This window comes from Colossoma macropomum, unplaced genomic scaffold (genome assembly GCF_904425465.1).
Source record: "Colossoma macropomum unplaced genomic scaffold, Colossoma_macropomum, whole genome shotgun sequence".
Classification (NCBI taxonomy): Eukaryota; Metazoa; Chordata; class Actinopteri; order Characiformes; family Serrasalmidae; genus Colossoma; species Colossoma macropomum.
Window position 1 is genome coordinate 2,682,501 of NW_023495456.1, and position 27,784 is coordinate 2,710,284.

The window sequence follows — 27,784 nt, forward strand, 5'->3', positions numbered from 1 at the left end:
ATGTAGTGGTACAGATTGTTTATGGTACTTATTTAGATAAAATAAGAAAAGATAAGACAAGATAAGATACTTTAACGGTGCATTAACAATAATAATAATAAAAAAAAAAATTAAATCAGAAATAATATAAAATGCAAGATATTAAAAGGGAAAGACTATATAATTTAAAATTATAAGACAGTAAAATAAAAAGTAAAAGTTATGAAATTATTTAAAACAAAAATATAAAAAAAGTAAAGTAAAAACGGGGGTATAAAAGAATAAAGCAGCTGAAGTGTTACACACAAAGGTATTGCATGTATGTGGATGGTACTGTTCATATTTACAAATAGTGCAGTTTAGTATATAAATATTAAAGTGCATATAGAACAGAACAGAATCGCTTTATTCTGATTGCACAAACACAACGAGACTGAGTTTCAGCTTCCTCACTCTAGATTCTATTAAAATAATCAATAAGGAATACAATATGAATCAAATATACGTCCTATATGTTGCAATAAAGTGACGAGAACAGTACAATCAGTGTCCAGCAGTAGTAAATAACACAACAGCTCAGACACGCAAACCAGCAACAAAACCAGTACAGCACAAGAACGTAGACACGGCTTCACAGGAAATAACAGGATGTGGATGAGCATATTATTCCATCAGAACTGAGGCTGTTAACTGCAGCAGTGTTCTTGTGTTGATCTACTTTTGGTTCCCCAAAGAACCTTTTAAAGGATGGTTCTTTAAAGAATTATGTTTATAAATGAGATGCATGTATGAAGAAGCTTTGTAAAATATAAAGAACCTCCTAGAACCTTTTAGGAAGCTTTCTTTTTCAGATTATACAACAGATAACTAGAACTCGCCTGGGCAATGTGAAGGCTCTGCCCTCCCTCTGAATCTCTGAGGGTCACTGAAGGCATGAAAGACTGACCGAGGTCACTGAATGCAAGCAGTGACAGAAACAGCCAGAACACCTTGGCTCTCCTGAGGACCTTCAATGGTTCTGGGATTAGATGCTTGTTGACAGCTAAACAAGTCAAAATACCAGACAAGGAATTTATGACATAATATGTATCTACAAAGTTATTCAAGTCAGTGAACTGAATCAAATGGCACCAAGTGTTTATCTGTAGACTTTGTAATAACAAGGTAATAGCATTTTTAATGGTTTTAAGTGTTTTTGAGTGCTAAAGAGCCCCCTAAAGGTCAATCTGGACCACATTTTGCAGACTCATCAGTCTCAATCTATGCAAATGTTTGTAATGTTGAGATGATTGGATCAATGATTTATGAGTTACAGCAATTTAAGCTAGGAATGCCATGATAATTGATGTGCTCTCTCAGAAATAAAGGTGCTAAACTGTCACTGGGTCAGTTCCCCTCCTGTCACTGGGGTGGAACCCTCAAGGCTCCATCTCAGTACCTTTAGTCAGGGACCATAACTGAACCATAATCCACTGAATGATATGTTCTAAGCTGTACTGACTCCACACACCCCGTCTCGTCTCCAGGCTTTTATTTTACTGTTCTGTTTAAAACATTCGGTTATGAAAAGGTACAAATACGAACTTTTCACCTGGAAAAACTTATTTAAGGTTCACAATCAGACCTTAAAACCACTGTTGGACCTTTGAGGGAACATTTACACTGTTTGTACCTTGATGAACAAAAAAGGAACCTGTATAGAACCTTTGACTCTGACAGAGCTTGAACAGCAAGTCCTTCCAGCACAGGCGGCTGTTTAAACATAGAAAGAGATAAAAACAGAATGAAGCTCTGCTCACATGTTCAGTGAGCTGAGCTTATTGCGCTCAGCACAGGTTATGAGCAGGTTAACTAAAGGGCTTATAGGCCAAATGAATTTTCATATGCGCTCGTGCTCTGTACGAGTGAGAAATGTGTTCATATGTCACTGAATGAAATCAGAGACTCAGGAGGCCAACTTATGCCCTCCCACGCCCCCCATGCCCCCCCGCCCCCCGAGATCAGGGAACAGCTTGTATAACACAAACCACACTTCAGACTGATGGTGATATTATACGCTCGTATATACATACCAGGGAGCACTGAAGGAAGATTCACTGTAAAATTACAGTACATTACTGGCTGTTAGTTGCTTTACTTTTACAGTAATTTACTGAACCATATTAAGAGTAAATAAGAGTGAAATAGCAGCTGTGCTCTGTGTCTCTACATCATCACCATAGCTGGATTCTGCTGTACATTTACAGCAAAAAGCTGTACATTTACAGTATTATCCTGTATTTTTAGATAACAACTGTAAAAGTAAAAGCCAGTCATTTACTGTAAAGTCAGATCTAGAAATATGTTAATTAAAACAAACTATATCAATAAACACATTTATTTACCATACTTTGCACTTTTTGTGCACATAATATCATAAATATACATTTGTAAAATGCACATTTTACAGAGAGTTTAACTTTGTTTTTAACTTTAATGTGCACAAACATTAAAAGCTTATGCCCACCATTATGTTTGATCCAGATATACTGATCCAGATATACTGGATCAAACATAATAATAAATAAATACACTGCTACACTTTAAATGTCTTTAATGTACTAAACCCAGAACAGTCAGAGGACATTTGTTTGTCCTTGTACAATTTTAAATAAATAAATAAATAAATAAATAAAAAATAAATAAATAAAATGTGGTGCCACAGAAAAAACACTTTTGGTTCCCCTTAGAACTTTTTACTGGATGCTCAGAACCACTGCTGCAAATGCCACTGAAAGACCTTCCAATGAAGTAAATGTTCTTCATCAGTTAAAGTTTCATACTAGATCAGGGTGTCCAAAGTCCGGCTCCAGGGCCAAATGCAGCTCGTGAACAGATTTTAATATTCTTCTGTTTTACAGTGTGTTATAAGTTCCCCACCAGCCAGTTCACTGCAGTTCTTCCTCTCACCTGATGGTGGCAGCAATGCTGTAAGATTACACTGTAACACCGCACTGCGGTAACGAAGTAGCTAAAGTTTAAGAGCCTTTCTTCTCTGACTGACCTGCAGCTTCATTTACTGACCACATTTAGTCCACTGAGCCATAAAGCTCAGACTAACACTGAGAGCCGCAGATTTAGATGGAAATTTAATAGAATTTAATAGAATGGAGATTTTTTTCATCGAGAGTCACAGAAAATGAGCCTCATATTTCAAAAGTGTAATGATTTTAATTTTAACAGACATGAAAAACAGCAGAACACTACAGTAAATATTCAGGAGAGGAACTAAAGCAGCTGCAGCTCCGAGTCTCACAGCACCGACTTCACATCAGAGCAGATTCAGCAGGACAGGACATATTAACCCTTTCAGGAGGAACAATAACGGCTGATTATGCTGATTAATCTGCTCATGTTTGATAAAGTAATTTCTGAATTTATTTATTTGATATGTAAAAAACATCCAACAAAACTGAAAAATTTAAGATTTTTATTGTTTGTCTTTACAAATTAGATTTTTGAACACGTAAATATTTAAATAAGAAATATACTAAATACATTAGACACATTTTGCTGTTACTCGGATTAAACAAATCAGTTATTTAATGTAATCACTTATCAATCAAAACAGCTCTGAGTGAGCAGTCCAACAATAAAAGACGCCTAATGCATCTTTTATACAGTGATAGGAAACAGTAGACCACAGAAAACCAGCATGAACATGTAAGTGCCATGACTCCTCTGGTAGAAGGTTAACATGCATTTAAGGGGTCGTCACCAAATACCTGTGAATAATATTTCGTCTCTTGGGTCTGATTTGGTGCCCTTTGAGAAAAGTTTGGACAGTCCTGCCCGAGATCCATACTTTCAAGTCAAGAACCTTATTTTTTAACCCTGAAGCTAATAGAACGGACAGAAAGCACATCTCCTGGTCTGGTCTTCAGCTCTGGGCCTTCACCTTCTCTCCTCATCTCAGCAAACGAACCCCTGAGTGACATCTTTTACAGCCAGCTGTCATCTCCACTTAGAGCTCAGCCAACCCACTTCCATTCCCCCAGTCAAGCCCCGCCTCCTTTCAGAGCACACTGTCAATCAGGCAGCTCCACAGCAAGGTCAGAGATGTCAGAACCAATTAGAACGCGCCTCCCTGACCAATTAATTTCCTGCACAGTCTGAGCTGCTTGTTTACGAGTCATCAAAGTCTCTAAAGTTCAAAGCTTTCAGTCTGGGAGATTCTGAATTACTGCGCGTTCACCATCACTGTAAAAACACAGCTGAAGCTGGAGTTACACTACACGACTTTCACCTCGATTTTGGCCCCAGGTCCAGTCTGGCTGAGTCTGTGCTGGCCGGCTCTACTCATATGGAAAATATGTTCCAAATGTATTTATCAAACATATTGCAATATATGAAAATGGCCAAAAATTATATATATATATATATATATATATAAATAATATTTAAAATGCATTTATTTGTATTTATTATTATATCTTTTCAGTTGTATGTAGTTTTATCAAAGCTTACAGATGTTACTAAATATCCATGATCTGAATGAACAGCCAGACTTCTCTGATCTGCACTGTACTTTACATTAACCATGTACGTCTGCAGTAAGTAAGGAAGTCCAGAGGGGCCATAAGCTGTTGCTATAATTTTGTGGATTGTTATCTTGAGATAACAAGATAAGCAACTCGCTATTTCAAGATAACAATTTTCTTATCTTGAGATAACAAGATAAATAACTTGTTATTTCAATAAAACAACTTTTATTATCTTGAGTTAACAAGATAAGTAACTTGTTATTTTAAGATTACAATTTTGTTATCTTGAGATACCAAGATAATTAACTTGTTATATCTAAATAACAATCCAGAACATTATGACTATCTCAAGGCTCCTCTGGATTCCATAAGTAAGACTCTCACACACAATGTATTTCAGATAAACAGGATATCAGATCACAGAGTATCAATACCCACAACACTCGCTTCTGTCCTGATAAAGGATCATTAGATCAGATTTAAAATGAAGAGACTGGAACACAAATTCATTTCTAAAGGAATCAGACAGTGAAGAGCATGTTTAATGCATGATGCTGGTTTTGGTACACAAAGCCACACAAACGTCAGTAAAACTTTAAAGACATTTCTTTGATGCTCTAAAGCCCTGATAAAAGGGGGCTCACATTTTGGCTCAGCACTCTGGCACTAGATTAAACTGATAGGATGAGAGAGCAGAGATTCTGCCCACAGACAAATGAGCTATTTATAATAAAGTGTTTTTAATTAGGCCTGTCAGTCTGGTAAAGGTTATTGCTGCTTTTTGTGTAAGCAGTTAAGCTCCGACTGGTTCATTAAATACCTGTCAGACGTGCAGAGATACTGAGACGTCTCTCACTTCACTGATCGGTCCAGCAGTGAACGGAACCAGCCCAGTGATTAATGCACACGTTCTCCCCCAATTCATTACAGCTAATGATGTAATGAGTCTGCGTGATAGATCTGTTTACAGTGGAGAACCCCAAACGGAACACAGAACCGCAGCTGAAAGCAAACAGTACTCATTGTTTGCTTTCCTTAAATGAACAGATTCAATAACAGATGAAGAGATGCAGCAGGTGGTGATGCACAGCAGACACGGTCATTCTCAGGAGGTAATTGTTGCAGTTAAAGTAAACACTTTAAGAGTGATCTGTCAGTCAAAAGGCACATAAACAAACACATAAACAAGAGGAATCTCCTATTCACGACTCCCGGTGCTGCAGCGACTCAGGATGAGGACGTTAACGCTAAAAGAACGGGTAAATTAATTATACACTACTACGAGAACACGTCCACCACTGAGAACGTCCACCACTGAGAACGTCCACTGCTGAGGAGAACACGTCCACCACTGAGAACATCCACTACTGAGAACGTCCACTACTGAGGAGAACACGTCCACTACTGAGAACGTCCACTACTGAGGAGAACACGTCCACTACTGAGAACGTTCACCACTGAGGAGAACACGTCCACCACTGAGAACGTCCACTACTGAAGAGAACACGTCCACTACTAAGAACACGTCCACTACTGAGAACACGTCCACTACTGAGAACGTCCACTACTGAGGAGAACACATTCACTACTGAGAACGTCCACTACTGAGAACACGTCCACTACTAAGAAGAACACGTCCACTCCCGAGAACGTCCACTGCTGAGGAGAACACGTCCACTACAGAGAACGTCCACTACTGAGGAGAACACGTCCACCACTGAGAACGTCCACTGCTGAGGAGAACACGTCCACTACAGAGAACGTCCACTACTGACGAGAACACGTCCACTACTGAGAACATCCACTGCTGAGGAGAACATGCTCACTTCTAAGGACAATATCTCCACTACTGAGGATAACACATCCATTACTGAGATGGACACACCCACTAATAAGATGAACACACCCACTAAAGAGGAGAACACACCCACTAATAAGATGAACACACACACTAAAGAGGAGAACACACCCACTAATAAGATGGACACACCCACTAATAAGATGAACACACACACTAAAGAGGAGAACACACCCACTAATGTAGTTCCGGCCATGCAAGCTGATTGGTTGAGAAGTGTTCTAACGATGCTGTTATTTCACCATAACATTACAGGTTTTTACAAACACTGTGTCACTCTCGCTGAGACGCCGTTGCTAAGCAATGACTGTGACAGCTGTAGGAGACGCTCAAGACATTTGAGCGTTTTACTTCTTACTTTGCCACAAACAGAAACCGGACACTTTTAAGATCACATTTGACCGACAGCTGATTTGGTCAGACTCTGAAGATGAGACGACACTAAATTCCCAAACTGTCATCACCACTGAGCAGCTTTTCAGTCGGCAGCTGAGACAGAAGAACAGCTGAACAACCTGGAATCAGCCAGAAATGAACCCAACACCATTCGCCAAACTAAATGGGCTGTAAGATGCTTTACAGACTGGCTGGAACAAAACAACATTAATATGATCTGGAAAAAAAGGAACTATAATGTGGTGAAGGAACTGCGAACATTAAAACATATTAAACGCCGCGTTCACGGCCCAGTTTATTAATTTATTACTGTATTTATTTAACTGTTGTATTAAAGCAGTAGAACACTCGAGGAGTGTGTTATCGCCAATAACATCACGGCTGTGATGATCTACGGCGACCGAATCACAGCCGCGATGTTATTTTGCGATAACTCACCCCCTCTGTGTTCTACTGCTTAAACAACACTGGGAATTCTCAATAAGTGATTTGAAGAATAACAATTTTTCATAACTTTTTTCTTTAGAAAGAAGTTCAGAAAAAACACACATATAAGAAGATTTTCTTTCTGAAGACACTTTCGTGAATCCGGCTCCTGGATGTCGTACTGGTGGTTCTGAGTGGTGGGTCAGTTCTGGCAGTGCTGGTTTAAAGGGGGTGAGATGCGGTTCTCTAATGGCTTTAATCAGGCTGGGTTCTGGCAACCGTATCCGGTCCTTTCCTCTACCATCATTCCATGCGTTATATGGGCCGCAAGTAAATGCTGGATGAGGGCCGGGTTTGGGCCGTATCAGGGGCCGGATTCACAAGAACTTTAAGAAAAAACTAAGGTTCTTAAGACAAACACTAAGAAATTCATAATAATGTTCTTAAATGCAATTCTTGAAAAAAAAATTAAGTTATTAGTATGATTAGTATGATCTTAGTTATTTTCTCTTGTTTCCTTATGTAAACTAGGTTTTCACAGATTTTACTGTGTACCATAAACGATGTAAGATACATTTTGAATTTGTTTTAACTGTTCTTTTATTATTTAAAGAAACAGCACAATAAACAAAAAAATCCTCCTTAGAATATGAGATAATTGTAATGACGACAGAAAGGAAGAGACGAGAATGAGGAGCAGCAGATGCAGCATCTAAGTTTGATTTAGATGCGTATCTTATCAACTTTCACAGCCCAAGACAAGTGTGAGGCTATCGTAAGGCTAAGGACATATTTTCAAGAATGTGACATTATTATTATGAGGTTGTTTGAAGAAAAACAACTTCTCATAACTTTTTTCTTAAGAATGAAGTTCAGAAAAAACACAAATTTAAGAAGATTTTCTTTCTTAAGACACTCTTGTGAATCCGGCTCCAGACTTCTTCTCCAGCTGTCCGGGACAGCCCAGTGCAAAAGGTTTTCTACTGACTGCTGAGATAAATGGTTTTAAATAATGATCTTATTGTACATAAAATGCTCAGATGTGCAGCTTTTGCACAGCTCTGTACATCTGAGCAATTTACAGTGCTGTACAAAACGCAGAGACGCCAGCATTCCTCTGTGTAGACCTCTGATTGTTTGTGTTCCATCACAGGTAGATGAGTCATGATATACATGAGTCACTGAAGCACGGCGAAATAGCCGTACTGTTCAAGGACGGTCTAAATTATTGACATCCTCATCTGAAGGAATAACAGTGTTCTGAACAGAGGCAATTTTGCATTTCCCTGAAAGTTATTCTCCAGAATAAGATCAGAATAACAGCAACTCCTACACTCCTAAATAACGGCCTTAATTTGGACAGACAGGTCAGAGAAAATAAACTTTATTTCATAGAGAATTTTTACTTTATATGGAGAGTTTTAACCCTAAAATGCAGTTAGTGTCTCTGTAGGTGAGAAACATTTACAGTAGTGTTCATATTGTGCTTACATGTGTGAGTCGTACATGATTCTCCTCATTCGCTCCCATTCCATCCCTCATTGCTCACTAGCAGCTCAACTCAGATTAGACTTTACACACAGAGAGCTGACAGTGTCCTGGTTAATCTGATAACAGAGTTATGGGGCAAATACTTCATTTGATTATATTAATTATAAAAATATCTTCCATTCTGGTGGACACTAGGGGGCACTGCAGCAAGAATCGTTATAGACATTTCTGTATGCATTTTCTTCAAGTCTTTAAGGAAATAAAAGTGTTTTTTTTTCTATGGCATTGCTCCAGGAACTCTGTTTGGCACCTTCATCTTTAAAAAGTAGCATCTGTGATGCTCCATACTTGAGTGAGATAGAGCGAGTCTGAAAGACGAGTCTGAGGAGGAGGGAATAGATGGGGCAGCACACAGGCTGATGTTTCTGTCTCTCTCCATCCAGTCGTGATGAGAGAGCAGAGATGAGTCCATCCAGCTCCACATAACAGATCATCAGAGACACAGAGAGGATCAGATTACTGGCCTCACTGAGGAGGAGAGAGAGAGAGATAGAGAGAGAGCGAGGAGTGTTTATTTCAGGGAAATACTTCAGTCCTGGTCGTACAGACTGTTCTGCTGAATTCAAACTGCAGAACAAAAAGTATCTGAAGTTTTCAGATCTTAGATATTTACAGTGATTCTGTTCTGATCTATTTAAACCCAGGACTTTCATAGAGACAGTAATAAACTAAAAATATACACAGTCATCATTTATAGGGTTCTTTCTGTTGGAAGGGTCTGTCCCAAACCCCAAACCCTAAACTTACACTTCTGAAAATAGTACTGACATTTTTTAAATGTGCTGACTTATTTGAAAGTGTATTAAAAAAATGTTCATGTCACTGTTGAAACAGTGTTAGTTTGTAGGCGGAGTCTTATTTTAGCCATGCCCCTGCATTTTAGAGCAGGAAGTGAGGCTGCATCCCTGTCCCTCATGGCCACATGGTGAGCAGTTAGATCCCATTGTTTTGAAGTAAATGTGTCCCAAAGTCTGAAAATCAGTGTGGAACATTAAGAATCGTCATATTTTCTGCAGTTCAGCACTTTTTAGTGTTTTAATGTAAAATATGATGATTTTCTGTGTGAACAGCTGTTCAGAGCTGTGTTTGCTGGTCTGTACTGGCTGAGATTCTGAACTCAGAATGAGCTAAAACTGTCACCGAAACAGTCACTACTGAAACAGACACTACTGAAACAGACACTACTGACACAGACACTACTGAAACAGTCACTACTGACACAGACACTACTGAAACAGACACTACTGACACAGACACTACTGAAACAGACACTACTGAAACAGTCACTACTGAAACAGACACTACTGAAACAGACACTACTGAAACAGTACCCAGTGGTGTAAAAGGCCTGGACAGAACCATTTCTTTATTACTATTATTGTTACTGAGAAGTTAGACTTTTCTTTCCGTCAGGGTCTCCAACATTTTCAGCTGAAGCAAAGAACAAAAACACCTTAAACTCTGCAGCAGTGCTTTTGGCTGATTGTTGCATAGAAATCAGTTTAATTGCTGAATGTGCACAACAGGCATATAGCATAGTATCTGGTGCTCATCTGATAGTAACTGAAATTAGACAAATAATTGATCATATTGATTTATCAGTCTACTCAGGCTTTAGCAGAGCTCAGTAACACTGAGATTAATAACTGATCACATTGATTTATCAGTCTACTCAGGCTTTAGCAGAGCTCAGTAACGCTGAGATTAATAACTGATCACATTGATTTATCAGTCTACTCAGGCTTTAGCAGAGCTCAGTAACGCTGAGATTAATAACCGATCACACTGGTTTATCAGTCTACTCAGGCTTTAGCAGAGCTCAGTAACGCTGAGATTAATAACCGATCACATTGATTTATCAGTCTACTCAGGCTTTAGCAGAGCTCAGTAACGCTGAGATTAATAACCGATCACATTGATTTATCAGTCTACTCAGGCTTTAGCAGGAACTTCAGTGTTTGTACAGAAGGATTCTGAGTTCTTCTTTAGAGTGCACCTTTAAAATGCTCAATAATGTTCTTTCTTTTAAAGATGGTATGTATTTCTTAAATGTATGGGTAAATATGAAAGTATCCTCCTAAAACTGTATTCTGAATGCTGTCTTTACAAAATGTTTCTTGGACTAAATACAGATATTCAATTTCTTCTGAGTTTGTATTTCTAATGCCTGATTTCCTTTACACACCAGTCGTAGTTAGAAACATTATAAAATAACTATATGCATTTCTCCTATAAAAATAATTGTGTAGGGTTAGAAATCTGAGCCTTGGTCTGACTTTTACTCCTGGAATGGTGTTCGGGTTCTTTCAGGCTCATTTCCTCCTCTGGGTGTTTCCTTATGGTTTAGATGCACTTTGGAGATCTTTCATTTCACTTCAAAAGGAATTCTCCTCAGTATTTTTTGCATCGTTTGAATAAAGTGTAATATAAATCCTCATTGTATAAGTTATTATTGTGTGTGAAATAACAAAAATCATTCATATGGACACTGAACTGACCCACAACCACAAAAGAACAAAGATCCTCTCGATACGCTCATCCAGCAAACACAGCCGTCCTCCTACTTTCGTTAAGGACTGACAGACTCTTTTCCACTGCCGTCAGTGTGGAGGACGGACAGTGAACACCAGACCATCTACACTGAGCGCAGCTCACAGAGAAGAATCTAAACTGGTGAGTTTTGAACTGAGGAAGGTTGTTTTGTTTACCTGCTGTGAAGAAGAGAAGAGAGAAACAAACTCACTGACAAACAAGGTGATGTAGACGTTTTCGTGCTCGACTCTCTGCTTAAACATCCCTGCAGTAGCTCTGATATTGAACAGCTGTCTGTGTGATTTATTCTGCTGGACAGCTCCGGGTTGTTTACGCTGACCGTTCTCGTCTCACTCGTCCTCCGAACACCACATTAAGAATCATCGTATTTTCTGCAGTTCAGCACTTTTTAGTGTTTTAATGTAAAATATGATGATTTTCTGTGTGAACAGCTGTTCAGAGCTGTTCAGAGTGTTTGCTGGTCTGTACTGGCTGAGTTTCTGAGCTCAGAATGAGCTAAAACTGTCACTGCTGAAACAGACACTACTGAAACTGTCACTACTGAAACAGACACTATTGAAACAGTCACTGCTGAAACAGACACTGCTGAAACAGTCACTGCTGAAACAGTCACTACTGAAACAGACACTACTGAAACTGTCACTGCTGAAACAGACACTACTGAAACAGTCACTACTGAAACAGACGCTACTGAAACAGTCGCTACTGAAACAGACGCTACTGAAACAGACACTACTGAAACAGTCACTACTGAAACAGACACTACTGACACAGACACTACTGAAACAGTCACTACTGAAACAGACACTACTGACACATCTGGTACAGTTTGGGTAGTTATGATTGTTTTGGTAGAGACTAATGGAATGTTCAGTCATTAGTTTTAATAAAATAAACATAATTAAGGTTTAGAGTCACTCTTGGTCTATTTATGGTGTAATTAATTCAGAAGTTTCATGCTGATGGGATTTAATCTCCTGAGATCACTTCAAACTGTTCTTTTGTGCAAAATAATCCCATTTTGAGAAGGTAGATGTACCCAGTGGTGCAAAAAGCCAGAACCATCTGTTTGTTACTATAATCGTTATCTTTGCATCATTTAAGTTTATCTCATCATTGTAATCATTGTAAAACTACTGCATTTTCTGCTTTAGATACTTTCTCTGCTAAGTCATGAGCTGAAAGCTGAACTGTTTTTTTTGTTCGGAGAAGTTAGACTTTTCTTTCTGTCAGAGTCTCAAACATGTTCAGCTGAAGCAAAGAACAAAAACACACATTAAACTCTGCAGCAGTGCTTTTGGCTGAAATTTGCAAAGAAATCAGTTTAATTGCTGAACCCAAACCTCAGTGCTGCAGCCTGTTATTTATTTATTTATTTATTTATTATAAAGTGGAATACAGAGCAGAAAGGTTTATAAGGAACAGAACATTGGCTGTGCATCAGAAACTTAGTGGCAAGCATCAAATAATATCAGGTGTGCACCAGATACTATGTGGTCAACACCCGATACTATCACGTGTGCACCAGATACTATGTGATGAGCACCAAATACTTTCATGTGAGCACCAGGTACTATGTGGGCAGCACCAAATAATATCAGGTGTGCACCAGATACTGTGTGGTCAACACCCGATCCTATCAGGTGAGCACCAGATGCTATCATGTGCACAACAAGCACTATTAGGTAAGCACCAGATACTATCAGGTATGCAAGTAGTATCTGGTGCTCACCTGATAGTATTGGGTGCTCACCACATAGTATCTGGTGCACACCTGATTTTTATCTAAAAAAATAAAACACACCACGTCCGTTTAGGGGCTCCGTGATAAACTAAAATGTTTTCTCCCATTTTTTTCTAAAGGTTTACTAACATTATATAAAAACAACAAACACAGCCGTCCTCCTACTTTCATTAAGGACTGACAGACTCTTTTCCACTGCCGTCAGTGTGGAGGACAGACAGTGAACACCAGACCATCTACACTGAGCAAAGTTCAGTGACAAAAAGTGTAAACTGGTGAGTTTTGAACTGAGAAAGGTTGTTTTGTTTACCTGCTGTGAAGAAAAACAACAGGAAAGAGACACAAACTCACTGACAAACAAGGTGATGTAGAAGTTTTCGTGCTCGACTCTCTGCTTAAACATCCCTGCAGTAGCTCTGATATTGAACAGCTGTCTGTGTGATTTATTCTGCTGAACAGCTCCGTGTTGTTTACGCTGACCATTCTCGTCTCACTCGTCCTCCAAAAACGAAAGACGTGAAGCGTATCCATAGTAACAGGCATTCTGATGACGTTGCTGTAAGGAGGTCTATTCCCACCACTGCGGAATTATGATTAGTGTTGAGTTGGATTGACGTCAAAGCTGCGTGAATTCTGATCTGACTGTTCAGACAGAGGCTGCATTAACACAAACTTGTGTCTGATTTCAGTGAAAGTGGCTCGAATTAGGACTGAAACTGTCACTTTAGGGCCACTTTTACCTGCTGTGTGAACTAAGGTGACCAGATTTCATAACCGACGGTCAATATATCATTAAAATATCCAGTGTTTTTGAGTTTGAAATAAAAAGGGGGGCAGTTCCAGCTTCACTTATTTTGATGATGGTAACTGTTGTACTGTAATAAACTATGGTGATAAAATTGGGTTCTAACTACGTAACTATGTAACTACATAAACCATGTCCGAAAATCATACAGTAGCTACCATGGAGAGAGAAGCTGGCCAACTGGAACACTCAGTAAAGAAAATGGTCAGCATGCATGGGAATAAATTACATTAGTCCTATAAACTTATATTTCTTGCTTTCCCCCTTGTGAGATTTGTCGCTTGTTGTTTTTTAAAAATAAAGTCACTCAGTAAAAAGGGTCTCCAAAGTCAGTAAGTCTAGCGTTGCAGGCAGAGATCAGGCAGAGACACGTTTACCAGTAATGTTTAGTGGGTGTATGACCCCATAATTCATATTCTTATTAAATATTATGGCAGTTAAAGAGACCTGTGGCATGATGCTTACAAGAATCAGCACAAACAGACTTAATAATGGGGATAAGACTCACGGACTAAACCTTACGACTTAGCTCACGAACTTAAAGTATAATCTTGTTTTTTATCTAAATCTAAATTATACGTCATTAATAACACTTTGTGCTGTGTTAGTAAAGGATACTTACCATAAATAAGTTTCTTGTTTATTCTTTCTTTAAATGGCGTAGATGTTTTGGCTTCATATGAATACAGTCTGAAGTGAAGCAGTAGCGACACTGATAGAGCCTAACTTCAGCAGAAAGTATTGTATTTTTAGGTGTTTTGAGACCCGAGGAAGTGCTGATGTATGTACTTCTCATATGCTTGGCTCTTTGAGTGAGTCACAGGAAATAAGAGATGAGAGTCTGGCCTCCTAGATTAAACATCAGAGGCAGCTCATCCACACAGTTCTCTCCACTCTACAGCAGAACTGTCTCTCATTACTGAGAAAGGTCAGCTGATCGAGCACTGCTGGTAATGAGCCGCCCTGCAGAGCGTCTGACCCTTACAGCACTGCACAAAATCTGAGACCACTTTTTTTTATTTACTGTCCAGTCAAAACAGCCAGTTCTTCATTTCCAGTGTAAACTTCTATGTTAAAAGAACATCACACAAAAAATAAGATCAGCTACACATCCTTTCAGACCCACAGCGCTGAGTCGTCTTCTCACAGTGGAAGGATGGACAGAAACACCTGTGGATGTTTTCAGATCTGATCAGCTTGATTTTCTCCTCTCTCTCAGAGATGAAAGCTTTAAGTGCTGTTTATCTGATGGGGGCAGTTTTGGGGTCGACCAGCTCTTCCAGGTGGTTGTTAGGAGCCACATTTTCTCTGTAGCTTTTAATCAGTTTTGGAAACTCCTGATTTTACACTCTGACTTTCGTCTTCCTTTGGTAAGTGGATTATTTTATATCTAATCTCCTCACAAAAATGAACCTCCTAAAAAATGAAGAACTTGTACTTAATGGCCATTTTGACTGGAAATTTAATAAATTACAGGTTGCTCTGTGACCTTTATGCCATACTGTAATGTTTCATATTTAATTGTTGATTCATATTAAGCTTTTTCTGCATAGCACTTTTCATACAGTCCATATAATGCAGCTCAGAGTGCCGTGTGAGCATGTTTGTATTTTTTGTATAATCCAATTTAATATTTCTTTCAAAATTTCTGCACAAGAAGTTTAAAATAACAGTAAACATAATAGATCAAAATAAGCATCAATATAATATTTTGAAAAGCAAAGGCAAAGTAAGAAATGTTAAGGCAAAATAAGATAATAGAAATAAAAGTGGCATCAAAAATAAGCAGCAACAACAACAACAATAATAATGGAAATATAAAAAGTTTTAAAACGTAAAGCAATAATAGTAGTGATAAAAGTAAAAACAATGAATTCATTAAAACATTAAAGTTTAGGTTTAGATTGCCTGTTTAAGATCACAAACTGTTCCCTTCGTAGGTGCAGGAATAGAAAACATCAGCTCATGTTTTCTTGCAGCTGTTGGTGCAGTCGGCAGAGCTGCAGTGCTGGATCTCAGATGCAGACTAAGCTCTATGATGGTCCATGTGGCACCTTAAAGGGTGCTATATGTACTCAGTATATCTAATATTTCTTGATAGGAGATTGTTGTAAGTATATTTTAAGATTACTTATCTTGTTTCTGTCTATTTACCTTGTTTTAACTGATTTGATCTAGTAAAATTGTCTTATTGAAATTGAAAAAAAACTCAAAATAAATAAAATGATCTGCCAATGTGATGATATTTTCATAAAATTACTTAAAACTAGTAAAAAAGTCTAGAAATTAGTTAAATAATCTTATAAAAGTCTTACACCAATCTCATATAGATATACTGACTACATTTAAGACATTCTCATTTGCTAAGAAATCATTTTTTGCAGTGTAAACAATCAGAAAGATATGAGGAGGCAGTCAGACACAGATACAGCAGTGGGAGCAGAGTCTAATGGAGCTTTCTCTTCAGCGCAGGTGCAGATAATGACTTCAGTTCAGCAGTGGGGGTTTCATTCAGCTCACAGCATCACGCAGGAAAATACGGCTGTATAGATTTTAATTGTGTTTAAATTTGCAGTTGAACTGGAAGCGAAGAGTGGAAATGATGCTTTCTCCATCACCGCTCTCTCACAGGGCTTTCAGGGGGAACTGAAAAACTAAAAACAGGTTTTAATGCTGTGGTGCTGATGTGGGAGTGAGATTACAGTCACTTAGGAGTTTATACACGGAGTCAGGGGCATGATGGGCATTTTTCATGTTCATTATTTCCCTTCAGTACATACAGACAAGTCTGATGATCCAGTCCTACACAGTGAGTCCATCTGGTTTGGTTCCTTCACCTCACAAGAACGAGCAACTTCAGCACGTAATCAGGACAGAAGAGAGGATCATGGGATGTATCTGCCAACACCAGAACATCTACAACAGCAGAGCACCAGCAAAATTACAGCTGACCCCTCACATGCTGGACACTCAGTCTGGTCTGTTCAGTGTGTTAATGTCATACATGTGTGACTCACCAAGACTGATTCCTCACGTGTGTCACATGTTTGGAGATATAAAATGATTCTGATTCTGAACATTTGTATGTAAACATTTGAACACCCCGAGTCAAAGTGCATGATCTGTTGACCTTCTAAGTGAAAATAATGAAATAAGTGAAAATGCTGCCTCTGCAGAGAATAAACGAGGCATTTTCTGCACATTTTACTACTTTCTATTGTATTTTTACTCATTTCTATTTATTTGCTGAATTTAACATTTGAGGAAAAAAATTGCATAAAATATATAATGTGCCATAACTTTTGACCACATTTTATGTTGTATTTTTTCTCCAATATGTTACTTTTAGCAAATAAACAGTAATTTTGCATTAGAATATTTACTCTGTGTAGACAATGTGTTAACTTATTTTCACTTTTCTAAACATTTTTGATATTATATTTAGTTGTTGAGGCTTCAGGGTGATTTTGAGTAACATACATTTTCAGATTTTTATGGCCATTTTACACGGAAATTAGTTAAATAAAAGGTCTCTGACATTTGCACAGTACTGCAAATATGAGAAATACATCAAAATATATATTTTAAAATGACTGACACAAAAGGCATGTGTATTGGAACACACACACACACACACACACACACACATATATAGTGCTGTGAAAACGTATTTTTCTTCTATTCACATCACATTTAATATAAGATAAAGAAAAACATAACATGCAGCTCTTAAATTATCATTCCATTTATTAAGGATAAAGATTTATTCAAAACCTTTATCATCCATGTGAAAAAGTAACTGCCCTCTAAAACTAATAACTGGTTATGCAGTAGCAACTGCAATCAAGTGTCTGTGATAACTTGCAGTGAGTCTTTACATCACTGGAGGAATTCTGGTCCACATTGTTTTGATCCGGCTGCACTGGAGGGATTTTGAGCATGAACTGCCTGTTTAAGGTCTCACCACAGCATCTCAAAGGGACGTGTGTCAGGATTTTGACTTGTCCACTCCAGAACCTTAATTTTGTTTCTTTTGATCCATTTAGAGGTGAACTCGCTTGTGTGCTTTAGATCATCGTCCTGCTGCATAAGCTGACTGCCCTTACGCTTTAGGTCACAAACTGACAGGAAAACATTCTCCTTCAGGATTTTCTGATAGAGAGCAGAATTCATGGTCCATCAGTTATGACACGTCGTCCAGGTCCTGCAGAAGGAAAGCAGCCCCAGACCATCACACTACCACCACCATGTTTCACTGTTGGTATGATGTTCTTATGATGGATGTGGTGCTAGCTTTACGCCAGATGTGAAAAGACTCATGTCTTCCAAATGTTCCACCTTGGAATCATTCCGCAGAACATAATGCCAAAAGTCTTGGGGGTCATCTAGATGATTTTTGGCAAATGTGAGACGGGGCTTTGTGTTCTTTTTGGTCAACAGTGGTTTCAGCTCTCCCATGGACACCATTTTTGTCTTTCTCATTGTGGAATCGTGTACATTGACCTTAACTGAGGCAAGTGAGGCCTGCAGCTCTTTAGATGTTCGTCTGGGTTCTTTTGTGACCTCCTGGATGAGTCTTCAATGCGCTGTTGGTTAATTTAGGTAGGCCAGCCACTCCAGGGAAGGTTCGCCACTGTTCCAATTTTTCTCCATTTTGTGGATAACGGCTCTCGCTGTGGTTCTCTGGAGTCCCAGAGCCTCAGCAGTGGCTTTGTAACCCTTTCCAGATGGCAGATCTCAGTGACTTGGTTTCACATCTGTATTTGACTCTCTTTAGAATGTGGCATCATCTGCTGCTTTTTGAGACCTTCTAGCTACATCGCATTGCCAGACCTATTTAAGTGATGTTTAGATTCAGCAGTGATCATGTCTGGGTTTGGTCAGTGAAACTGAACCCAATAGTAAATTCAATTTGGTTCACTGATTGATTTAGTAGCTAAAGGGGCAATTACTTTTTCACATAGGGCCAGGTACGGCTGAACAGCATTTTTCCTTCAATAAATGAAATCATCATTTAAAAACAGCATTTTTTGTTCCACATTTCACATTTTAGAACAAAACCGAAGACATTAATCTTACAGCAGCACATGGAATTACACAACAGACAAAGTTCTAAAGGGGAACTCCACTGATTTTTCAAAAATTCTACATAATTAAATGGTTCAGATGTAAACAGAGTCGTTCAGAGTGGTTTGGTGTGAAATGCTCCGTTCTAGAGTCAGAACTGTTCACAGTGGTGGTGATAGGAACCAGACGTCCACCTCTAAAAGCTCCTCACAGAAAGTTCCTACATGAAATGGTTATGAATTCACTGCCTGATGACTGAGACACTGTTTTATGATAGTTTAGAGAACTTAAACTCCATTCATGGTGGAGGGATACATTCCTAATTTGATAGAAAATCTTCATTTACACAATCGCACCTTTAAAAATTAAAACATTAAAATCAAATTAATTATCTTCCTTCTTCATTTACACCTAAGATTCATCCCTACTGTGGAACAGTGTTTCTGCTAAATGAGCCCCCAGAGCTGCACTGACCAGACGGCCTGAATTACTGTGAGCAGCACAATCATCATCATCATCATCATCGTTAACCGCTTAGTCCAGATGGGGTCGCGGTAGCAGTTGGGAGAGCAGAGAATCCCAGATGACCCTGTCCCCCGCAACTTCCTCCAGCTCATTCCCGGGGACCCCAAGCCGCTCCCAGGCCAACTTGGAGATATAATCCCTCCAGCGGATCCTAGGACGAACTCGGGGTCTTATTCCAGTAGGCCGTGCCTGGTACACCCCCACCGGGAGGCGTCCAGGGGGCATCCGGATCAGATGCCCGAACCACCTCAGCTGGCTCCTCTCAGTGTGGAGGAGTAGCGGCTCTACTCCGAGCTCCTCCCGGATGGCTGAGCTCCTCACCCTATCAAATAGAGTGTAGCCCGCCACCCTGCGAAGAAAGCTCATTTCTGCCGCTTGTATTCGCGATCTCATTCTTTCGGTCATTACCCACAGCTCATGACCACAGGTGAGGGTCGGGATGTAGACCGATCGGTAAACAGAGAGCTTCGCCTTATGGCTCAGCTCCCTCTTCACCACCACAGTCCGGTACAGCGACCGCATTACTGCTGCCGCTTGTCCCAGCCTGCGGTCGATCTCACGATCCTTCTTCTCATCACTCGTGAACAAGACCCCGAGATACTTAAACTCCTCCACCTGGGGCAAGTCCTTTCCCCCTACCTGCACAATGATGATGAGGTTTTTTAAGTTGCTGATGTTTTGGGTTTTGGACTGATGCAGAATGTATGACATCAACATGATTACTATGGAACATGCTGTTGTCCACTATAAAGGATATTGTATAAAAAAGTAATGAAAAATGTTTTTGAAAAAATAAAGCACTGACGTTTTTTTAGCCGATAGACTTATTTTATTTTAAAATTACTGAAATTCTCAAACTCATATTTTTCTGGGTCTTAGGAGGATTTATATTTATCGAACATTAACTTGCTTCATGTCCAAAAAACATCATGCCAGACGTTCTAATTTTCATATTTAACAACAAACCATCAATCTGTGTTTTCTTCCTTATGGCAGTGAGATTTAAAGGCAGGTTTCCTGCAGCGTCTGCTGTTCCTGTGTGGAGGGACATGATGAATCATCTACTGAACATCTGCTACACGGAGTCCATTAAAAGTGCTCCACTGCAGTGTGATGTGATGGCAGCTCAGCTCAGGACAGGAAGGCCATGCGGAGGTTTCAGAGGAGTAACAGTGACAGGATGTGATCCACCATCCATCAGCTGCAGCTGCACTGAACTCACTTCAGTTATATAAGACCCCGACCACCAAGGCCTTGTCTTTCCTGGATGTGCAGGGGTATCAAATAATTTAACTCTTTGATGTTATTACTTTGGTTAGCTGTGATTCACACACTTAATTTCATACACAATCCAACTACATTCTACATTCTTCAAGCTTGCACTTCTGAAAAAAATGATATCCAAGCAAATGAAAATATCTTCACTGTAGTAAAAATATCTATTATTTCTCATTATGAGATTGTTAAAAGAATATTACAAGATTGTTTAATCAAATCTCAAACATTTTTACTTGTTTAATGTAATTTCATTTTCCTTTGGCAGAAAATTTGACTTGTTTCTAAGAAAAATGCTGATTTTTTTTCAAGAAATAATACTCAAAACAAATAAAATGACCTGCCAATGGAATAAGACACTTTCTTAATAAACAAACTTAACTTAAATTAAAATGTTTGGAAACAAGTTAAATAAGCTTACAACAGTCTCAAAATGAGAAACTGCTACATTTAGATTTTCTGCAGTAAAAAAAACATGATCTTTCTAAATATGAAGGGTTTAGTTGCAAAACACATTATAGACCACTTTGGAGAATTTTCTCTTTGGTTTTTAATGGTTTTTAATGGATATGGAGCACTTTCGAATGAGTGAAATTCTGAATATCTCCTCTTCTGCTTATAAACTCAAGTGTTGAATGGATTGAAAGTTTAGAATCTGCACTTTCCACACAATTTCCCCATTAATTTCAGTGAACTACAGGTCAGAAATGATGAAGGCCTTCAATTCAGGGTTATACATTTCCAAACTCTGCTAGCACGCCTGTGGGATTTCTAATAGTATGTTGGTGCACAGATGTTTAAAGCTTGTAAAAGACATTTCATATGTTTTATCTGAAGCTTATAACAGACATTATCATATATCTGAGCTTGTGTGTATCAGTTTTACAGTCACTGTTTCAGTGAAGAGTCCTGTCATAGAGCTGCTGCTGCCGAAACCTACCTGCTTAGACTATGATTTAAATTCACACTCAGCGATGTATCTAGAACTTCTAGAAGTGTCACGCATTATACACTCAGTTTTTACTGATGGTTTTGGAATCAAGATTGGAGAGTTTTATTGTCGTATGCACAGTTAAACAGGTGGTTACACTATACAATAGAATTCTTACTTTGCTAATCCTCCATGCACAAAAACATAAATAAAGAGGAGGACATAAATAAATAAACTTAGTATTTAAAAATGATGTGAATGTTGTGCAAAGAGCAGAAGGCAGAGGTCATAAAGTGCACTGTGCAATTTTTGCAAATAACAGTAGAATGTCAGGAGCAATAAATGTGATGTATGTTAAAAACATGCTAGCTTGGTAATGTTTTTCAGCTCTTTAAAGCCGTCAGTGCTGAGTGGAATAATATTAACTCTTCTCCAGATCACTGTACTGGTACTGGCACATTTCCATTGAAGCATTCACTTCTGTTTTTTTAAACATCATTTTTATGCATTAAATCGTCCAGCAATGCAGTGATTTAATACACTGTTAGAAAGTCTGAAATCTCAGGATTCGATTCCCAGAAACCGTTTTATGATCCGTTATTCACTGCAGTGACGTTCATTTCATTTGCAGCATAAACACCGAATGAGCAAACAATAACAAATCTTAGTGTCCTCATCTTCAAAGCCTCTCTGCCTCCACAGAGACACCATAACCCAAAACAACACAGCAAGAGTCAAAAAACAGTTTAGAGATCTATGAGTCAGGAGGAAATAAACTCCTTCATTCTAGACTCTGTTACTCTGAGTCAGTAACCCAGACAGTTATTCTGATGTTGAGAGTGTTTCATTTCAAATGAGTCCAAGATCATGACTGTAAACCAAAGTATGTGGAAACAGTGCCCCCTGTAGTTTGGGTACAGTGTTTCGGGCAAAACTGGGGCCACAGTTAACAGGTTAAAGAAATGAAAGTGAAAAGCTGTCCCTCACTAACTTACTGCCTCTGTTTATTTAATTATTTAATTCCTGCTCATTTACTGACTGACGATTTGTTGCTAAGACAGTTAAAGGTTTAACACCATTTTTTTTTGCATGGGTAGTTGGTAGTTAATCTGAATGATAAGGCCTTCAGTCCAGCTCCTGAAGTCCTAACCAATGGGAGAGCAGCTCAGCTGTACCTACCAAGATACCACAGAGAGAACAATCATGATTGGACAGTTTCTCTTGGGTGTTTAACCAAAACTCAAAAATGAAATGAGAGTGTTACTTACAAAGTTTGTATACAACAAGATTGCCCTGCGATGGACTGGCGACCTGTCCAGGGTGTATCCTGCCTTTCGCCCAATGACAGCTGGGATAGGCTCCAGCACCCCACCACAACCCAGAAGGATAAACGGTTTAGATGATGTATGTATGTATACAACAAGATTGATGATTATATTAAAATAAAAATCAACTAAAAATTACAGATTTTAATATTTTTTTTTAGTTTCCCAAAAATTCCTGAGGCTTCCTCACTGAGAAGATGACAACATGCTCTTGATAACTGCAGATACTAAGGGTAAACGCTCTGGGGTCTAAAAACTCTCCTGCACGTCAGATTCTCTGTCTCTATATCTGTGTCTGTATCTTTGTGATGATCCAGCTCAGAAATCCAGTTCAAACACTTCCTGAATCTGTAGAGTCGCCCTTTCCATTCCATCTTATCACGAGATCATACGAGACTCACATCCGGAGTTATGAGCCTATGAAGAGGGGCTGAGATACACGTCATCTGCCTCTCACCGTGTGGAACTGGTGGATTCGCGTGTCCGTCTACATTCTGTGTGAAACTGACCAATGGACACTCAGGAAATCACTAAGGACTGACCATCACGCCGGAAACCCTTCATTCTTCATTCAGTCCACATCGGAGACTCATGTGAAACGGCGTGCAGAGAGTTTACAGCTGCTGAAGCTGCTGCAGCGGTTTTGGAAAGTAGTGATGAAGATAACGGAGCATTTAGATATGAAACATATGAGGATCATGTTATATGAAGAACCTTTAAAGGAGAGTTTAAGAAGATGGAGAGAATGACCTCAGACCACAGAGGGGTAAAGGCACTTTCACAGTAGTGTCATACATGCATGTGAATGCGAAAAGAAGTACAGACTGTCCTCAGAGTGACCCCAACGCCTCCTAACACAAATCAATACTGTACTGAAAGTGAGAAGTACTCGCTCATCCTGCCAATTCCGAGGTATTTTTTCGTGTTTACTTTCTCAAACAACTGCATTTCATCCTCTGTGAATGTCTCTGATGGCTTTCTGAGGAGTTTTCCTTTGAAAGTGGACCTTGGCGTGCGCCGGGGATGGAAATGCCTGGGGCGGAGAGATGGCAGACAAGGCAGGGGGATAAATAATGCCTCTGTATCTCCACAGCTCTTACTGAGAGGCACTTAATTCACATCTGCGTGACTCGTGACTGGACCAGAGGCGCTTCCTCAGCCTCGCTGTTATCCAGCTCCTGCTAACAGCTCAGAGATAGATGATCCAGATCCTGCTGGGTGTAGATGTTTATCTCCTTAATGTCCTTGCAGATCCTTATAGAGAGGACAGCCTACAACGACATCATCCCCATCGCTGTAACTCTGAGTAACACACAGCGTCTGTTTATCAGGCCGTCAGTAAACATGAACATTATTGATGTAGCTCTTTATTTTGAGGAAATGCGTATTGGATTTCTATAAGCAGTGCTTTCTTTTACAGCCCCTACAGTTCTACACTCACACAACTCAATGGTTCTGTATAGAACCATGAACACTCAAAGAACCGTTTTCATGAGCTTTTAAGATACTCGACTGAGTAATGTGGACTTACCAGATTCAAGTAAATCACACTAAAGTGATTTCAGTAAATTCTACTTTACTTTTTCCACTAAAGAAAAAGGTTCTATATAGAACCGTGAACACTTTAAGAACCCATTTCACGCTTAAATGTTTCTTTGCATGGTGAAATGATTCTTCAGATTCATGGAGAATGTGTTGTATAAGGTTCTATATAGCACCAAAATGGGTTCTGCCATTGTTGTAAGCTTGTCATCGTCTGAACAGAAGAACCCTTTTGGTGCTACACCGTAAAAAGTGGCTCGTCAGATCTACCTAAAAATGACTTCATGTGGTTTTATTCAACTAAAAAACTACACTGACTGAATGAATTGTTCATTCAAATGATTCATTTAGGTTAAATAAGACTAGTTCATTTACTTGTTACCACATGAAGTCATTATTAAGGTAGATCTGATGAGCCATTTTTTACAGTGTATATAGAACCCTTTTTAAAAAGGTTACGTATAGAGCGATATACAGAGCGTTCTCCATCAGTCTGAAGAACCCTTTCATGATGCAAAGAACACTTTAATTATGCAAAAACCATCTTTTTTAAGAGTGTATTTAAGTGGATTAATTATTAATAATTACTTATTTTTATGTAATACTTAAAAACGAAAGATTAGATTTACTTTTATAAATTCAGATATACTTAAAAAAAGTTAACAGGTTTAAATTTGGCTTTTTTAGTATGTTATATAATCAAAAATAAACAAATAAAGTGGAACTTAGAAACTCAGAAATGCATTAATTTATTAATTTATTTATTCATTGTATCCTGTTCTTCAGAGCTTCATTGAGATATATTTGGGGTTTATTAAGGTCTTACTCTAAATTAAACTCTTCCACATGGTTTATTCACAGTGCATTAATCTTTATTTATTGCTACCTGTATTAGGACATCATTTGATGTCTATTATTATTGGATTATTACTTGTAATAATGCACAATAACTACTCTGTTAAGGCCTTATTATTAATGAAAACATACGTGTACAGTTTGTTTTTCCTGAAAGTGAACAAAGGGAACATTAACCAGGCCTTCAGACACCATAAGCCCCCCGCCGTCTGTTTGGCAGGATTCAGGAACTCTGCAAAAATCTCATTTATTGTTTTACTCCCTGCCAGGCAGCACGACATTCAAACACGATTAGTGCTGTATCGAATCTCTCCTTCTGTCTTTCACACTTACATTACGTTTCACAGTCACTCAGAGCTGCTGCTCTGCTGCATCTCAAACCCCTCCAGAGTTTCAGCTGCCCTCGACCCTCGTACAGAAGACTGGCAGCTGGAATTTCAGACCCCGATTCCTCTCTGACTCAGAGGTCTCCACCTGCGTCACGGAGCAAAATGGTCAGTTTTGAGAGGAGAACACAAAGGGCTGCTGAGTATGACCCTCTCTGTACTGTCAGAGAACCCACAGGAACCGGTAATGGTCTGAGGAAACGTCCTGTCTGTCCAGAAACAAACACGCCGCACTACATCACCCCCAGCAACAAGCTACGGTCCGGAGTCTGGAGGGTTTCCACGGTGACAGAGCTGCGGAGTGATGGATGATGGGTAATGAGCTAGTTAAAGAGAGTGTGATGATTTCTTTCTTCTCCTGCTGGCTCTGAGACGACGATGATGAATGGACGCTCTTACTGGAGCTCCTCACTGGACATGTTATATTCATGAGCAACACCAGGTGAGTCCAGCCTGTCCTCATCACTCCTCCTACACGCCGAGAGGAGCACAGAGGAACTCGAGATGGAGGAGAAATGAAATCAGACGACTTTCTTTCAAAACAACAGAGAATGTGGAGCCATTTAGGGATGCAGGCTGCAGAGGGCCCACGGTTCAGTATGTGTCACTGTTTTTGGACCACAGCAATGGAACACTGCTAAAACTGATGGTTCTTCAAGGGTTCTTTAGTAAAGAAAATGGTTCTCTATAGAACCATGAATGCTCGAGAAACCCTCTGCATGATTAAAGAGTTATTCTGTCGTGAAAGGTTCTTCAGATTGATGGAGAACGTACTGTAGCTGGTTCTATTTAGACCCTTTCTAAAAATGGTTTTAACCCTTTCTAAAAAGGGCTCTACTGTGGTTATGATGTCAAGCTTGTAACAATAGAAGAACCTTTTTGGCGCTATATAGAACCCTTTTCAAACATCACTCTTTAAACAATGAACTCTCTCTTTAGATCATAAAGTAATAAAATGGCAGTGTGACTGACTGGCCTGGTTTCTGTCTGTACTGTATGAAAACATTCAAATTAAAGTGCTTCTTAGCTTTGGCAGCCTGTGGGTCTCTGTTTTAGACAGTTGAAGAGCTGGTTAAGGTGTCTGTGTCAATTTGTTTTCAGTTTCTCTCCATGATGTTTCACAGAGTTCAGAAAGGAGTTTGCTGCTGAAATGTGTAAAGGCCACCGCACACTGGAAGTGCTGCTATAGAACACCATCAGGCCCAGCTCTGCAGCTCCGCACCGTGACACCAGCCGCGTTACTCCCTCCCGGTACATAGACATGTTTGAGATGAGACCAGTCAGTGTAGTGTGTTTAACAGAGTCACTTTCAGAAGTGCAGTCAGAAGCTTCGGTCCTCCCTTTAACTCTTTCGGATAAAGAGAGGATGTAAAATGATCATGTAATGAATGAACTATGATTATTTTTGGTAGATAAAACAAAACCAAAGCTAAAACTAAACTTCAGGGAAAATATGACGCTAACACTTTACTTAACTCTGCTACATAATATTCAAAATCTATCATGACAGCTAATGATAGATTCTGAATCTAACAGTGACGTTACCATTGTCATTAATTTTATTGATTAAAATGGAAATAGAAAAAAAAACTCTTGGTGTGGTTTGGCTAAAGAGTGCTACAGCAGGGGAAGGAGCGAGAGTAGTGGTGGGAAGTTCGGTTCATTTTAATCGATTCGTTTTCGTGCTGGGGTGGACGCTGCGGACCAGGCCGACTTGAAAATATCAAATTCTTCTTGCAAAAGGCATCAATTTTAATGTAGATCTTCATACCAGCGATGACCCAGATTTGAGTTCCATGCAGAGTCTTAAAAGGTTCCCACAGTTTTTGGAAGCCAAGTGGGGCAGCAGTGGAGCCTCCTCTTCCTGTATTTACACTGAAATCACCTGTGGCTACTGTTTCCCCAAAAAAGAGAAAAAAAAACTCAGGCCATTACACTTACATGAGATTTTAGATAACACGTCTCATGAATTTTATATATGGCATACATTCTTAAAAAAGGCTCTTCAAGGGTTCTTTAGTAAAGGCAGTGGTGCTATATAGA